Source organism: Dendrobates tinctorius, unplaced genomic scaffold (assembly GCF_039654945.1).
Source record: "Dendrobates tinctorius isolate UK_male_01 unplaced genomic scaffold, ASM3965494v1 ptg000103l, whole genome shotgun sequence".
Lineage (NCBI taxonomy): Eukaryota > Metazoa > Chordata > Amphibia > Anura > Dendrobatidae > Dendrobates > Dendrobates tinctorius.
The window spans coordinates 7,804,029-7,821,956 of NW_027361771.1; the positions used below are offsets into that span (position 1 = coordinate 7,804,029).

General features: G+C 43.1%; 1 protein-coding gene across 2 annotated transcripts in view; it reads right to left on the bottom strand.

The window, feature by feature from the left end:
- Window positions 1-17,928, bottom strand: part of SLC16A5 (solute carrier family 16 member 5) — a 123,116-nt gene that overhangs the window by 83,974 nt on the left and 21,214 nt on the right. For both annotated transcript variants that reach the window (XM_073588033.1, XM_073588032.1), the window contains exon 2: window positions 6,183-6,285. The gene's annotated coding sequence lies outside the window, so the exon portion shown is untranslated. The remainder of the gene's footprint in view (window positions 1-6,182; window positions 6,286-17,928) is intronic.

Sequence of the window (17,928 nt, forward strand, 5' to 3'; positions counted from 1 at the left end):
TATAAAGTAATAGAAGGATTGGTAATACAAATCAGATTATCACAGATAAGAAGAAGTCCGGACTGATGAGCCTTGTGTAGTTCTAAGGCTGGTTTCACATTTGCGTTTTTTAGCGCTGGAAAAAAACGCATATGTGCGCATGCGTTTTTTCCCCTATATTTAACATGGGTGCGCATACCTGCGCGCTTGTAAGCGCATGTATGCGATTTTCATGCGCTGCGGTTTTTTTGGGGTGTGCGTTTGGATTTTCCAGACGCAGCATGTTGCATTTTTTGGCCCTGCAAAAAAGCGCATGCGCACATATGCGCACGTTTTGCGCTAAAAATGGCCATTATAGCCTATGGATGCGCATATGTGCGCACTGGCATGCTCATGTATGCGTTTTTTTGCATATGCGTTTTTTTTTTTTAACCATGGAATTTAGGGGTTTGGGTTAGAGTTAGGGTTAGTTAAGGGGGTTTAGGGTTAGGGTTAGGGTCAGGGTCAGGGTTAGGGTTGGGGTTTGGGTCAGGGTTAGGGTTAAGTATGGTTTGGTTAAGGGTTAGGATTAGGGTTAAGTATGGTTTGGTTAAGGGTTAGGGTCAGGGTTAGGGTCAGGGTTAGGGTTAAGTATGGTTTTGTTAAGGGTTAGGGTCAGGGTTAGGGTCAGGATTAGGGTTAAGTATGGTTTGGTTAAGGGTTAGGATCAGGGTTAGGGTTAGGGTTAGGGTCAGGGTTAGGGTTAGGGTTAAGTATGGTTTTGTTAAGGGTTAGGGTCAGGGTTAGGGTCAGGATTAGGGTTAAGTATGGTTTGGTTAAGGGTTAGGGTCAGGGTTAGGGTTAGGGTCAGGGTTAGGGTTATGGTCAGGGTTAGGGTTAGGGTTAAGTATGGTTTTGTTAAGGGTTAGGGTCAGGGTTAGGGTCAGGGTTAGGGTTAGGGTCAGGGTTAGGGTCAGGGTTAGGGTTAAGTATGGTTTTGTTAAGGGTTAGGGTCAGGGTTAGGGTCAGGATTAGGGTTAAGTATGGTTTGGTTAAGGGTTAGGGTCAGGGTTAGGGTTATGGTCAGGGTTAGGGTTAGGGTCAGGGTCAGGGTTAAGTATGGTTTTGTTAAGGGTTAGGGTCAGGGTTAGGGTTAGGGTTAGGGTCAGGGTTAGGGTTAGGGTTAGTTAGGGTTTAGGGTTTGGGTTAGGGTTAAGTATGATTTGGTTAAGGGTTAGGGTCAGGGTTAGGGTTAGGGTCAGGGTTAGGGTTAGGGTTAGTAAAGTCATGGTTTGGGTTAGTGTGAGGGGCCACCCTTATGTTGGAAAAAAACGCAAACGCGGTAAAAACGCACTAAAAACGCATACAAACGCATAAAAACGCTGCGTTTTTTTCATGCATGCTCATAAAAAAGCTTGAAAAAAACGCAGCAGTTGTATGCTTTTGTATGCGTTTTTTCAATGCGTTTTTTTGCGGGAAAAACGCGCTGCAAAAAAAAGCAAGTGTGAAACTAGCCTAACTACATGAAATGTGAGGAATCCTCGAGTACGAGCAAATGTGTGACGAAGAGATTTTCCAAAGTTAGGCCTCATTCAGACGTCTTTATTGCACTTCCTTGTTCCCTTTTTTTTCTCATTATAATCTATGGCGCTGTTCACATGTCTATGTTTTCTTTGTTGTTTTTTTTCTGTGCGAAGAAAAAAAAAAATCAGAGAGACATGGCCATTTTTTCCAGCAGCACGGATAAAAAGGGAAAAGGGCCAATATAGGTCTATGGGTCCGTGAAAAACCATGTACAGCAGATGGATGGCATCCATGTGCTGTCCACGTTTAACACTTCAAAGTAAAGGAGAAGCTTTGTAATTTAAATTTTTAGCCATTTGTGAAAAACAATGATAACACAGATGTAAAAAGTGACACAATGATGACACATGGATGGTAAAAAGGATACACTAATGATACCAATATCATTTTTTCATGGAAGTGTCTCAATCAGATGTCCGTACAAAATATGGACCCACTATAGTCTATGGGGCATGCGTGAAAAAATCATGGAAGTCTGAATGAAGCTTTACTATGATAGATGCATTTCCCTCCACAAGAGGCTGAAGTACTATTTCAGTTTTTTAACATAAAATATGTTAAGGAAATAGGAATCCATTTAATAGGAAATATTACAATTGCAAAATCTCAGTTGGGCGAATTTCCACAGATTCATTAATCTCTACTAATATACTTAAAAACTGTTGTCCACGTTCTAATACAGGATTATGTTTCCCAGGGAGATTGAAAACTTGTATAACAGTATATGATATTTGGCTAATCTCCATATTGGAACATGATCAAGGCGCAGTTTTTCATAAGAGCTCTGTATGACTTGCTTTCAGAACAGTGGCTATAAGACATAGGGGCCTGAAGCCATGTTCACCAGTGTTGTCTGTATGCCAAACATCTCAGGGATCGAGTGAACTGATGTGAGCCTGGGTGCATGTACAACAGTCTACGAAGATAGGAACTTATGACATAACACATCCATACAGCAACAGTGCCTGACCGCGCCATAGGTCATGGTATGCTATAATAATATCAATTTGTCTTTAGATCACTTTGAATGCAGTACAGAACTCATTAATCTTAACTAATAGAACATAAAGACTAGAATGCCACAACTTAATTGACTAGGCATCTGACCTCATGCGTTTTGTATGCCCTTACAAGATACAGTATATCGGAACTGCACTTGTAACAAGCACATCTTCACACAGCAGTATATATAGTTTATTACACACACACACTGATGAGCCAGAATGTTAAAACCACTGACAAGGGAAGTAGATAGCATTTATCTTGCTACAATAGCACCATGAGATAGGTTAGGCGGCCAGCGAGTAAGCACTTGACAATGACATTTTGAAAAATCAAAAATTGTACATTCGTTTTCACCGTGTCTGCAATACCAGTCTGCTCTTTTTATTACTTTTCTCTATTCATATTCTCTTTTCTTATTCATTTAAACCTGCCTTTTTTAGTGTAGAATTGTTGCTATTCTGCACTTAAAAACGCAAATGGAAATTTAGTGGTTTTTTTGCCAGACTACCCATAGAAGCCTGAGAGAAAAAACAAAAACAAAAAACACAGTCCTGTTACATTTTCAAATACAAAATAGGTGCGAGGTCATGAAATCGCATCCACTGTGACTTAGCTCAAATTGCTAAGCGCAGTAAAGTTTTCAAAAACACAACAGCTCCATTATATAGGAGCAAGGAGCAGCGCATACAATGGTGCATACCTACCAAAAGTCCTACAAAGAAGGGCAATGTCAAGACAAGCAACATAGGGTGCAAAGGTCCGGTCCCACAGAAGAGTTAAAGTAGCACAAAACAAAAAGTGCTGGTCGCCTTCAAAGGTCTAATGGATGTTGCCTCGACCAGTTAACATTATGTAGGTCCTACACATGCTGCTAGATAGGCGGTTTTAATGAAATAGCTGATCCTTGCGTGCAAACACTAACAAACCATTCATGCAAACACGTACCCTTATCCATCCCACCTCTCCTAAATGCAGCACATAGATAAACACGCAGACTGAACAGAACACACAGAAAACCTAAGATGTGACATACTGATAGTCACAGCCATGAGAAACCACAGGTGACATTCCCTTTCCTGTTCCTTCCTACTGTCCTCCTAGATATCACAGTTACCTTTCACAAAGCTTCTCAAAAACCCCATTGTGACCAATTAGAAATGCAGAGTTCTTACTACTGGATCTGTCTCCTTCAGTCCTGACTTACACTTCTGTAGCCACTGTAAGCTCACAGTTACTTCTGTAGTAATACCTGGCGCGTCATCCTAGGTCACCTTTAGGTCTGCAGCCTTCCTCTTCTCTGTTACCTGTGACAGTTGTAATCTAGCTGCTCTCCTCCCTCACCAGGACACACCTGTGGAGCCTAGCCTGACATTCCCTCCCCTTTCACCTGCATGACAGGGACACCTGGCATCAGGTAATCATGACACAGCATCTGCACCGTACACGGGCATGCGGTGAGTTGGGTGGGGCACCTTGGGCATCGCCTCTCACACACTGCAATCAACTGGACAGTAAACAGTAATTAACTCGAAGGGCTGGAAGCATAAGTCTGTGTGCCCACCATGTATTTTTGGCGATTCATGGTCAACGTTCAGTATTTGGCCAATATCTTACATCAGTATCTGTAAGGCAAAACCAGGAGTGGAACAATCACAGGAAAAGTATAATAGGAACATGTCACCACTTCTGGATTTATCACCCACTCCTGGTTCTGGCTTACAAATACTGAGGTAAAAAACTGACCAAATACTCAACATGTGAACATAGCCTTACAGTTCCAGCAAAGTAGATCAGGTTAAAATCTCATACAGTACTGTCTGGATTCAGAATACGGTTTAAAGGGAACCTGTCACCTCTTTTTGTCACTATAAAATATGGCCACTGCCTTTCAGGGCTCATCTACAGCATTCTATAATGTGGTCCAATGCGGTCCGGTCCCATGGGTGTCACAGGTCCGCCTCCCATCTTTATGTGAGGTCATCCTGCTTGCTTCATGTTGCGCTCCTGCGCAGGCATACTGATCTGCCATGTTGAGGGCAGAGTAAAGTACTGCAGTGCGCAGGCTGTGGGCCTCTCTGACCATTCCCGGTGCCTGCACACTGCAGTACTTTGCTCTGCCTTCAACAGGGCAGATCAGTATTCCTGCGCAGGAGCACGACACGAAGCAAGCAGGAGGATGACATCGCATGAAGATGGGAGGCACCGTACCCGGACCTGCGACACCCATCGGAACGCCCCCCCGGGTGAGTATAATAAAACTTATTGTTCATATCTTTCAGGTCGGGTTGGAGGCTTATCTACAGCATTATAGAATGCTGTAGATAAGCCCTGAAAGGTAGTGGCCGCAATTTATAGCGGCAAAGAGAGGTGACAGCTTCCCTTTAAATTAACACACAATTTGCCAAAGGGGCAACTAAAGATCCCTATTAAAGATCCTAAAATAAAACGTAACTTTTATTATTTTGCAAAGGAAGCACACAATTAAAATTACAAAACTAATGTGTGCATGAGTGTGCCACAAAAGTGATTTTAGTGGCAAAAGTGCGGGTGCATATAGATCCTATTTTTATTGCACAACCCTTATTGGCTCTAATGATGGATGGGAAATATATCAAGATCACACAGGAATCTCCCGGTATTTCAATATTGCAATCTTTCAGTGTTACCCTTCCGGGAGTTATTTACCTAAAGGGGTCCCTTCACTCCAGGCTATATTGCCAATTTGTATACTAATGCAAAACATGTCAATAGATCACTCCATCTCTGAACCTATTTATTGGTAAGAATTAGAGGCCCCACTTGGGTCCACTCTCATTTATATATACCTAAATATAGCAGGTTACTATTTATAATCAATAAACTCAGATCTATATAAAACACATTATAGCTCACTGGCAATAGTGATATAAAAATGATTTTATCGCTAAACAAATTCCGCAGTACAATCTTGACTAACGGTCAGATTATTGCTGGAGAATCACCAGTCTAGATTCTACATAATCAAGTCTGCATTGGTCACGGAACTGCAGATTCATGTGACCACTAAATGTTATGTTATTACTAGAGCTGAGCAAATATCTTCAGTTCGCTGCTAATTCACAAAGCTATAGCGCTTGGAGAATAAGCTACAGCGGGAACCTGACTTCCTGGATTGCGCCAGCTGAACAGCTGATCGCCGCCGCAGCTGAATGTCTCGCGGGCTTTGTCACAGCACATGCATGGAGAGCCTGTGTGTTGGGCTCTCCATGCATGTGCTGTGAGAGTGAGACAGCTGTGGCGCCGATCAGCTGGCGCAATCCAGGAAGTCAGGTTCCCGCTGTAGCTTATTCTCCAAGCGCTATAGCTTTGTGAATTAGAAGGGAACTGAAGATATTTGCTCAACTCTAGTTATAATCACATAGCCAGCTTCACAGTCAGGAGACTTGTCAGATCCGCAACTATTAGATCACTTTGTATATATAACACACATGCTAGTCACGTCTCTTTTAGTGCAAACATTCAGCTAGATCCCCAGCTGGTAGTCATCTATCCTCATAGGGGTCATACATTCTGATCCATTGGAACTGATATCACTATCCAGTGTGTTATAAAAATCTCATGCTCACTGTACTTTTTTTTACCAAGTGCAAACTAACCTGCGGTGCGTGTTTCAAATTTGCAACATGTCAATTTTTCTTTTAGGGACACTAAGTTTTAGGAGCAGCTTTTTCCCATAGACTTGCTTCAGACGCGGAAAATCTGCAGATACAAAAAAAACACATGATTTTTAGTGCATTTCCACTGCACAAACGCATCAAAAACGCATGCAATCCACACATGACTATAAGTTTTGTTAAAGCCAAATGCCAGGAAGTATCAAAAACAAAGCAGCTTTAGTTAAAACAGCAGACCAACATGAGAAAACAGAGTGCAAAATATGTCTCAAAAAATAGCATTTTATTTCAATAATTTTAAAATAATAATATAATTGACCAAACATAATTAAGACACAAACAGAACACTCATGAAAAGATGGTGCCAGCATGCATGTAAATAAACTTAGCAGAGAATTATTTCATATATGTATTTTACAGCATGTTTCACCCAAAGCTTTGTCAGGGCACGTGTCCCACTGCTGACAGTATTACGATGTTTCAAAATTCTTGACACGCCCCCTGACGAAGCATTGCGTGAAACATGAATTGGGGCTGATGGGCCAGCACATGTACACTCTACCCCGGTTATGTTTGTTCATTTATATTAGTCTTTTAAAAAAATTGAAATAAAATGCTATTTTTTATGAGACCTTATTTGCACTTGGTTTTTTCATGTTGGTCTGCTGATTCACTTTAGAGTGTGTCTCTTGTAAAGAGGTTGTTGTAGTTGCTCGTTTTTTTGGTGGTATTTAGTTAAAGCATGACATACCAACAAGGCACATGTTGAGTATTTGGTGACTTTTCCATCTGTAAGCCAAAACCAGGAGCGGGACAGTCAGAGGAAAAGTATAACAAAAACACGTCACCACTTCTAGATTTATAACCCACTCCAGGTTTTGGATTACAGACACTGAGGTAAAAAACTGACCAAATACTGAATGTGTGCACATCGCCCAAAAGACAAAAACTGCAGAGTAAAAAAATAACATACACTTAAAAACGCAATGAAAAAAAGCAAGTAACATAATTTAATTAACCTTGCGTCAGGCGCATCTATAGTGCACCAGAGTGCAAATCATCTATAATATCCAGTTATCTCACTTTCAGGGCTCTAAAACTAATCAGTGACTTTCATAGGGAAGTATTAAAATGTAGTATACGAAATCAGATGCAAAAAAAACTCATTTAATAACCATAATAGTAACAATGAAAAAGTACCCAAATTTTGCAACCGTTGACAAATAGCCTCCAGTTTTCAGGACATAACTACTACTAAATATTAAAATTAGGTAAAAAATTTAATTGTAAGGCACTTAGATGCTACTGGAGTCATATTCAATCAGATTCAGATGTTAAAGTTCAGCAGAAGAAACACATTGGCAGAGAGAAAAGTAAGGTTGGCAGATCATATCATTTATCAGAAATTATTATTACGTGTTCAGGCCGAATGAGCCTGAGAGGCTGAGAGGCCATTTCTAAAAAAAGAAAACCCAAACAATTATTTTCTTCCAAATATCCACAAAATGTGCATTGTTCATTCATAAAATGATCAAAATAATCAAAGTGAGAACCTTCAAGTGCAATGAGCCTTAGAGGCCACGGAGGTCACACCTGCTCTCCCCAAGGATGGTGGTAAAACTGAGTGGGTGAGGGGGGTTTCAAGCAGAGCTTGACTCAGGGTTAATAGGTGCAGAAAATCTCAAACATCAAAACTCACCAATAATTCATTGTGGAAACATGGCCTAAAGGGGCAATACCATCCAGTACATGTGTAGCGGAAGCGGGTCCCATCACTCAACACCACATCTGTCTCAAAACTTGGGGACAGTTACTCACTGTTTTTAACAGACAGATAACTTGAATTTCCATATAAATATACAGTAACTTTGTCCACATCTCCACTGATAGCGGCACACATCAGTGCCTGTGTTACGTGTTACAGAACCACTCAGCACCCAGAATATGTTGTGCAGTTATATGTATGGATAATAGGTTCTATATGAGATGCATGTCCCTAATGCATCAGCATTCCCCTTTTGTCCGCCCTCCCCCCACCTTTGTAATTTCCACAGTAAACATCGGCAGGCTCCGGCCACCTGCGGCTTTTGTAATGCATGTCTGGCCTGCCGCTTTCTATTGGCCTGCCCCCTGTATCTGTGTGATATATTCTGTGTCCTGTGAGTAAAGTGTTGTCAGACTGGAAATACATGGAGAAGCAGTGATCTTTTATATGCGCCCATGTAACCAAGGAATTCCAGCCAGCGTCATTCATTCAGACTCCAGCCAACGCAGAGCGGACCTCCGAAAACACGGGGTGGTACTGAAAGAGGTACCCCAGCTTGGTAGACCCTGTTACAGCCTGTTCGTGCTATAAATGCAGAGCCCATTGGTGGGATCCAAACCTACCATACCTTTATAGCATATCCTGTGGAAATGGGAAATACCAAACATACACAAGATGTGAATAACCCTAAAAGATGTGATACTTGATAATTGTACTCAAATAACTCAATTATCTTAGAAAAAAATTCTGTTATGCACAATGTATTTTTTTTCTTCTTAGGTGATTTATGCATTAAGTAAATCATACTCATATCTATAATATAACCTACCTACTAGATGTAACCAACATCTCACTCTTTAAATTAACCTCTTAGGAGAACCATTAAGGAATATAAAGGAGGATAGTGAAAAGGAACACAATTAAATATTGGAAACTGGATGTCCATCTCAGTGATGTCAGATTCTGACAACATCTGACAGTGACCCACCCAGGGCCGGCATTAGGGGCAGGCAGACCAGGCAGCTGCCCCCAGCGCCGACTCCCACCGCTGCCGCATTGAAGGAGGTAGTGATTGAGGAGAGAGCGTCAGCTGACGCTCCCTTTCCCATCATTCCCCGCTCTGCCTCTAACACAGCGGGGGCGCGATGACGTCATCATGCTCTCACTGTGTGCCAGACAGAGCAGGAGGAGACAGGAGCAGCCAGCAGCGCAGGCACGAGGAGAAGGTGAGGAGTGTTTTTTTTTTTTTTTAAATCAGTGTGAGTACTGGACTGTGGGGCCACTCTGGGGGGACTATATACCATGCTCGGCTGTATCATACAATGCTGGGGGGACTATATATCATGCTGGGCTGTATTACACCATTCTGGGGGGCTATATAACATGCTGGGCCGTATTATACCATGCTGGGCTGTATTATACCATTTTGGAGGGGCTATATACCATGGTGGGCTGTATTATACCATTCTGGGGGGGGCTATATACCATGCTGGGCTGTATCATACCATGCTGGGGAAGCTATATACCTTGCTGGGCTGTATTACACCATTCTGAGGGGGCTATATACCATGATGGGCTGCATTATACCATGCTCTGCTGTATCATACCATGCTGGGGGAGCTATATACCATGCTGGGCTGTATTACACCATACTGGGGGGGCTATATACCGTGCTGGGCTGTATTATACCATGCTGGGCTGTATTATGCCATTCTGGGGGGCTATATACCATGCTGGGCCATATTATACCATGCTGGGCTGTATTACACCATTCTGAGGGGCTATATACCATGCTGGGCCGTATTATACCATGCTGGGCTGTATTACACCATTTTGGGCGGGCTATATACAGTACCATGCTGGGCTGTATCATACCATGCTGGGGAGGCTATATACCATGCTGGGCTGTATTACACCATTCTGAGGGGGCTATATACCATGATGGGCTGCATTATACCATGCTCTGCTGTATCATACCATGCTGGGGGGGGGCTATATACCATGCTGGGCCGTATTATACCATGCTGGGCTGTATTACACCATTCTGGGGGGGCTATATACCATGCTGGGCTGTATTATACAGCCCACCATGATATACAGCCCAGCATGGTATACAGCCTGTATACCATGGTGGGCCGTATTATACCATGGTGGGCTATATACCATGCTGTGCTGTATACCATGTGGTGCTGGTCTATATACTATGCGGCTGTGTTATATACCATGGGGGGTACATTTTACATTATATTCTATAGGGGGAGGCTGTTGTGAATTCGCTTTCTGGCCTACCTCTGGTTACTAGTGAAGGTAGTGGAGCTACTTGTATTGACGGAGGGGTCGCGAGTTCTCTTTCCGGGCTCCCTCTGGTGGTTACTGGAGGTAATGGAGCTGATCTAATTAACAGAGGCCTGCCACCTGATATTGAGGAAGATGACTGGAGATCTGGAGTTTCTGACTGGATGTAATACAGCTGACTCCCTCTATCCCTGCTGGTGATTTTTTCCTGCCTCCTGAGGTCTTAGTTTCCAGCTCAGTCCCTGCATGCTCAGCTAAGTGTCCTTTTGCTATTGTTCACATTTGATCTGGTTTTGTCTATTTCAGTTTTGTGTGTTCAGCCAGCTCCGGCTGGGGCTGTGCTGAATTTCCATCCTTATGTTACTGCTTGTGCCAGTTTGTTTTTGTCCCTTATTAGATTGGCCTCTTTTTGCTCTGCTTTCAGAATATACCAGAGTGCTGATATAGTGGGCGAAGTCTAGTGACTTCAGTATTTTTCTATCAGACGTGTTGGGCATTTTTTTGAACCAGCGTTTTTTGCGTGATTGCAGACAGTCTTTCCTTTCCTGTCCTGTCTACTTAGTGTGGGCCCCATCGTTTGCTCAGTCTATTTTCCTACCTGCATTTGTGTTTTCATCTTGTCTCACCGACAATATATGTTTGGGGGCTATCTATTCCTTTGGGGTCTGCTCTGGGGCAGTTTACATTTCCCTTTCTTGCTTTAGGCTTATTTATTTCTCTGGCTGTGTCGAGGCGTCTAGGATCATCGTAGGTACGCTCCACGGCTACTGCTAGTTGTGTGGATAGGATCAGGGGTCTGCAATCCGCTTAGTTACCAACCTCTCTGGTTTTCTGTGGCTTAGCTTGGTCTTGCTTTCCTCCTCGGTGACCCAATCATAACAGGAGGCTGTGTTATATAATATGGGGGCTACATTATATTCTATGGGGAGGTGGGCTGTATTATATTCTATTTGGGGCTACATTATATTCTATGGGTGGGCTACATTATACTATATAAGGGGCTGCATTATATCCTATGAGGGGTTGCCATATATTCTATGGAGGGGCTGCATTATATTATATGGGGGGGTTACATTATATTCTGTGGAGTGGCTGCATTATACTTTGTGAGGTGGCTGCAGGGGTGGCTGCATTATACTATATGTGGGCTGCATTATACTGTATTGAGGACTATGGGGAATACATTATATGAAGAACTATGGGGTGCATTATGCTATGGGAAATGAATTGTACTACATGGATGACTATGACGGTGCATTATACTATATGGAGAACTATGAGGAGTGTATTATACTATATGGAGGACTGAGCAGTGTATTTTAATATATGGAGGGCTATGAGGAGTGTATTATACTATATGGAGGACTGAGGAGTGTATTATACTATTTGGAGGACTATGGGGCAGATTATATTATATGGAGGACTATGGGGTGTAAGCTGTAGATCTGCTGCTGATAACATGATACTGTATGGTGATCTGTTAGGGTGTGTGCACACGTTGCGGATTAGTCTGCGGCTTTTTCTGCAGAGGATCCATATCTCTTGGCAGAAACCACAGGGTAAAACACATGCATTTTTTCTCCGGATTCCTAGCATGTGTACAGCGGATTTGATGCAGGATCTAGTGCGGTTTGGCAGTGCGGATGAGAGAGATTGATTGATTTGTATGTCCCGGAACATACACTGCAGCTGCGGTTCTGCAAAAAATAAGTAACATGCTGCGGAAAATAAACCGCAGCAAATCTGCGCGGAATTTTCCGCAGCATGTGCACGGGAGATTTGGTTTTCCATAGGTTTACATGGTACTGTAAACCGCATGGAAACTGCTGCGGATCCGCAGGACCAAGTCCGCTGCGGATCCGCAGCACAAACCGCAACGTGTACACAACCTTAGTGATCCATTAGTGATCATTCTGTTCCCATCATTCTTTCTCAGAAGGTGGAAAGAGGCCGGGAAAGAAGTGTTGAACGACTTCTTCAATTTTGTCGCTCACATTCATTTAGCGGCCTGAACGCAGCGCATATAAATACAATTGAAATGCTCTGTGTGATGTGCAATATGTCAGCATTTGGGGCCCCATTTTAAACTTTGCCTAGGGCCCCACTTTGCCTAGAACCGGCCCTGGACCCACCCCCACATCTACGTTTACCACACTCATAGCCGCTCGTACCATAGGCTCAAAGTATACAGTTACAAGTGACATTACTAAATTAGAAGAACATTTCTAGTCGCTATAAATAGACAGGTGTCTGAATTATTAGGCCACGTGCACACTGAGTATTTGGTCAGTATTTTACCTCAGTATCTGTAAGCCATAACCAGGAGTGGGGGATAAATCCACAAGTGGTGACGGGTTTCTATTATACGTTTCCTCTGACTGTTCCTCTCCTGGTTTTGGCTTACAGATACTGAGGTAAAATACTCACCAAATATTGAACGTGTGACCATGGCCTTAGACTGTCGGACAAGTCATAGAAGTTATATAATAAAAAATGCTGAATAAACCAAGATGGTTTGAAAATTGTGTCTTCATTTTTTCATCATTTGCATATACAGTAATTCACATGTCTATTCATCCTGTGATTTCTGTAATTCCATGACTTTTCATTCTTGGTGTTGCAATTTAAAAGTTGACGTGAGTATTTTAACCCCTTCCTGCCATCCGACGTACTATCCCGTCCATGGGACCTGGGCCCCTATGCCCATGGACGGGATAGTACGTCTCAGCGATCAGCGGCGCCCACGTGGTGAGCGCCGCTGATCGCGGCCGGGTGTCAGCTGATTATCACAGCTGACACCCGGCACAATGTGTCAGGGGCAATGTGCAGCGCTGCTGCGGGGGGCTCCTTTCCTCCAGGCCCCCGAATCCAAGATGGCGACGGGGGCCTTCGGGGGCCTGCAGGAAGCTGGCTTCCTCAGTGCCTGCAAAGCGCAGGCATGAGGAAGCCTTCGGCACTGCATGTGACAGATCGCTGATCTGTCACAGTGATCTGTGATGTGACAGATCAGCGATCTGTCACAGGACAGTGATGTCCCACCTAGGACAATGTAATAAAGTAAAAAAATAATTATAAAAAGTGTAAAAATAATTTAAAAAAAAAAAAAAAAAAAAAAAAATCGCCAAATAAATTAGTAAAAAAAAAAAATATTCCCCAATAAATTCATTTTTTGAAAAAAAAAAACAATAAAAGTACACATATTAGGTATCGCCGCGTCCGTAACGACCCGCCCTATAAAACCGTCCCATTAGTTAACCCCTTTAGCGAACCCCTTAAAAAATAAAAATAAAAAAAAACGAAGCAAAAAATAATGATTTATTATCATACCGCCAAACATAAAGTGTAATAACGCGCGATCAAAAAGACGCATATAAATATCCATGGTACCGCTGAAAACGTCATCTTGTCCCGCAAAAAACGAGCTGCCACACAGCATCATCAGCAAAAAAATAAAAAAGTTATAGCTCGCAGAATAAAGCGATGCAAAAATAATTTTTTATATAAAATAGTTTTCATTGCATAAAACCGACAAAACATAAAAAACCAACCTAAATGAGGTATCGCTGTAACCATACTGACCCAAAGAATAAAACCGCTTTATCAATTTTACCGCACGCGGAACGGTGTAAACGCACTCCCCCAAAAGAAATTCATGAAACTGGTTTTTGTTCATTCTGCGTCCCAAAAATCGGAATAAAAAGCGATAAAAAAATGTCACATGCCCGAAAATGGTACCGATAAAAACGTCAACTCATCCCGCAAAAAATAAGACCTCAGATGACTCAGTGGGTCAAAATACGGAAAAATTATAGCTCTCAATATGTGGTGATGCAAAAACTATTTTTACAATAAAAAGCGTCTTTTAGCGTGCGACAGCTGCCAAACATAAAAACCGCCATAAATAGTAATCCAACCCCCCGTTATCACCCCCTTAGTTAGGGAAAAATAATAAAATAAAAAAAAATGTATTTATTTCCATTTTTCCATTAGGGTTAGGGTTAGGGCTAGGGTTAGGTGTTATGATTGAGTCACCGTAGGAGGCAAAAACAGAAATGCTAGCTAAGTCCAGAAAACCAGAGAAGTTGGCAGCTATCGGATTGCAGACCCCTGAACCTATCAACACAACTAGCAGTAGCCGTGGGGGGTTCCTACGATGCCCTAGACCCCTCGATCACAGCCGGAGAAATAGCTAGGCCTAAAGAAAGAAAGGGGAAAACTAAACTGCCCCAGAGCAGACCCCAAAGCAATAGGCAGCCCCCAACATATAATGACAGTGAAGCAAAATGAAAACACTAACAAAGGCAGAAAGATAGACTGAGCAAAGACGGGGTCCAATCTAGCTAGATAGAAAAAGGACAGGAAGGCTGCTGTCTGCAATCCGTGAAAAACCCTATGAAAATAAGAGCCAACAGACTGACAGTGAAAAAGGCCCTGAAAATGCTAGGCTTCAAAAAAGCTATGTCAGTACTCAGGAATATTCTGAAGACAGAGCTACAGGCAAAAGGAGATTCAGCTCACCCCAGCAGGGAATGGCAGAATCCAGAAAAGCAAAGAAAACAAAAACAAAACACTAATGCAAACAGGCAAAGCAGAAAAACTTAGCTTAGAAGAGCAGGAATCAGACTGGTGTCCTAGAAGTCCACAGAGAAATCACCCGCAGGGCAGAAGGGCGTCGGCAGAATTATATCCAATCCGTGACTCCACTCAGCCAGTCATCCTCATCAGGCTCAGGTGCCTGATAATCAGGCTCATTACCTTCCTTCACCAGAATAGGGAGTTCACCAGACCTCAGTGACGAAGGGGAAAATGAACTCACAACAGTACCTCACCCTTGAGGAGGGGTCACCGAACCCTCAACCACGCCACCAGGGCGATCAGGGTGAGCCCGATGAAAGGCACGCACCAATCTTTTGGCATGAATATCAGAGGCAGAGACCCAGGAATTATCCTCCTGACCATAACCCTTCCACTTAACCAAATACTGGAGTCTCCGTCTAGCCAGACGGGAATCCAGTATTTTCTCTACCTCATATTCCATGTTACCTTCAACCAATACAGGGTCCGGAGGTGCCACCCCAGGAACAACTGGTTCAACAAACCTCTTCAACAAGGACTTATGGAACACATTATGGATTTTAAATGTGACAGGAAGAGCCAAACGGAAAGAGACCGGATTAATAATCTCCAAAATCTTGTAAGGTCCAATAAATTTAGGCTTAAACTTAGGAGAAGCCACCTTCATAGCAATATTTTTGGATGATAACCACACCATATCACCAATCTTAAACTGGGGACCAATGGTCCTATGTCGATTGGAAAACCGCTGGGCCTTTTCCTGGGAGAGAGATAACTTATCCACCACTTGGTCCCAGATCTGGTGCATTCTCTCCACCACAGTGTCAACACCTGGGCAGGCAGAAGGCTCCACCTGCCCTGAAGAAAATCGAGGATGAAACCCAAAGTTACAAAAAAAAGGTGACATCAAAGTGGCAGAACTAGCTCTATTATTTAAAGCAAATTCGGCCAAGGGCAAAAATGAAACCCAATCATCCTGATTAGCGGAAATAAAACATCTCAAATACGACTCCAAGGTCTGGTTTGTTCTCTCTGTCTGTCCATTGGTCTGAGGGTGAAAAGCAGAGGAGAAGGACAACTGAATTCCCAGCTTGGAAGAGAAAGTCCTCCAAAATCTAGACACAAACTGAACTCCTCTGTCAGATACAATGTTCTCAGGAATCCCGTGTAAGCGAACCACCTGTTGCAAAAACAGGGGCACCAACTCAGAGGAAGATGGCAACTTAGTGAGTGGTACAAGATGAACCATCTTAGAGAACCTATCACAAATCACCCAAATAACAGTCATTCTTTGAGAGACCGGCATATCAGAGATGAAATCCATTGAAATATGGGTCCATGGCCTCCTGGGGACAGGCAAAGGCATCAACAACCCACTAGAACGAGAACAAGATTTAGACCGGGAGCAAGTCCCACAGGACTGCACAAAATTCCTGACATCATGAGACAAGGTGGGCCACCAAAAAGAGCGACTCACCAGATCTCTAGTACCAAAAATACCTGGATGACCAGCCAATGCAGAGCAATGAACTTCAGACATCACTCTCTTCTTCCACTGGTCAGGAACATACAACTTTCCACTGGGACAACGCTCAGGTTTGTCCTCCTGGAACTCTTGCAGAGCAAGTCTCAAATCGGGCGAGATGGCAGAAAGAACTACCCCTTCGCCTAAGATGGTAGCAGGCTTGGTCACCACAGGAGAATCAGCAAAGAAGCTCCTAGAGAGGGCGTCTGCCTTGACATTCTTCGTTCCAGGAAGAAAAGAAACCACAAAATCAAAACATGTAAAAAACAAGGCCCACCTAGCTTGTCTAGGGTTCAAGCGTTTAGCCGACTCTAGATAAATCAAATTCCTGTGGTCAGTGAGGACCACAACTTGATGTTTAGCTCCCTCCAACCAATGTCTCCACTCCTCAAATGCCCATTTCATGGCCAACAGTTCCGGATTCCCCACATCATAGTTACGTTCAGATGGAGAGAACTTTCGGGAAAAGAAAGCACAGGGATTCATTTTAGCTGTTACAGGATCCTTTTGGGACAAAACAGCTCCTGCACCAATCTCAGAAGCATCCACCTCTACCTGGAACGGGAGTGAGACATCAGGTTGCCGCAAAACCGGGGCGGAGGTAAATCTTCGCTTCAGCTCCTGAAAGGAAGAAACAGCCTCCAGAGACCAATTCAACACATCAGCACCCTTCTTAGTCAGATGAGTCAATGGCTTGGCAATACTAGAAAATTTTGCTATAAATTTCCAATAAAAATTAGCAAAACCCAAAAACTTCTGGAGGGCCTTCAAAGAATTGGGCTGAACCCAATCATAAATGGCCTGTACCTTGGCCGGGTCCATTTCAATAGTTGACGGAGACAAAATAAATCCCAAAAATGAAATCCTCTGTACTCCAAAAAGGCATTTCGATCCTTTGACATACAGGGAATTCTCCCTCAAGATCCGGAACACAGTCCGAATATGTTCCACATGAGAATCCCAATCCTTGGAGAAGATCAAAATATCATCCAGATAGATAATCAAAAATTTATCGACAAAGTCTCGGAAAATATCGTTCATGAAGCACTGGAAGACAGAAGGGGCATTAGTGAGCCCAAAAGGCATCACCAGGTACTCAAAATGTCCCTCCGGAGTATTAAACGCCATCTTCCATTCATCCCCCTGCTTAATGCGGATAAGATTATACGCCCCCCTGAGGTCAAGCTTAGTAAACCAGCAAGCACCTCTAACTCTAGAGAATAGATCCGAAATCAGGGGTAACGGATACTGATATTTAATAGTAATTTTATTGAGGGCACGATAATCAATACAAGGCCTTAAAGAACCATCCTTTTTGGCCACAAAAAAAAACCGGCACCTAAGGGTGAAGAGGATGGTCTAATATGACCCTTCTCCAACGCCTCCTTAATATAGGACCGCATAGCCTCGTGCTCGGGTACAGATAAATTGAAGAGCCGACCCTCGGGAAATTTACACCCCGGGCTTAGTTCAATTGCACAGTCATAACTCCTATGAGGAGGCAAGGACGCAGACTCATTCTCACTAAATACATCATAAAAGTCCGCTAAATAGTCAGGAACATCATG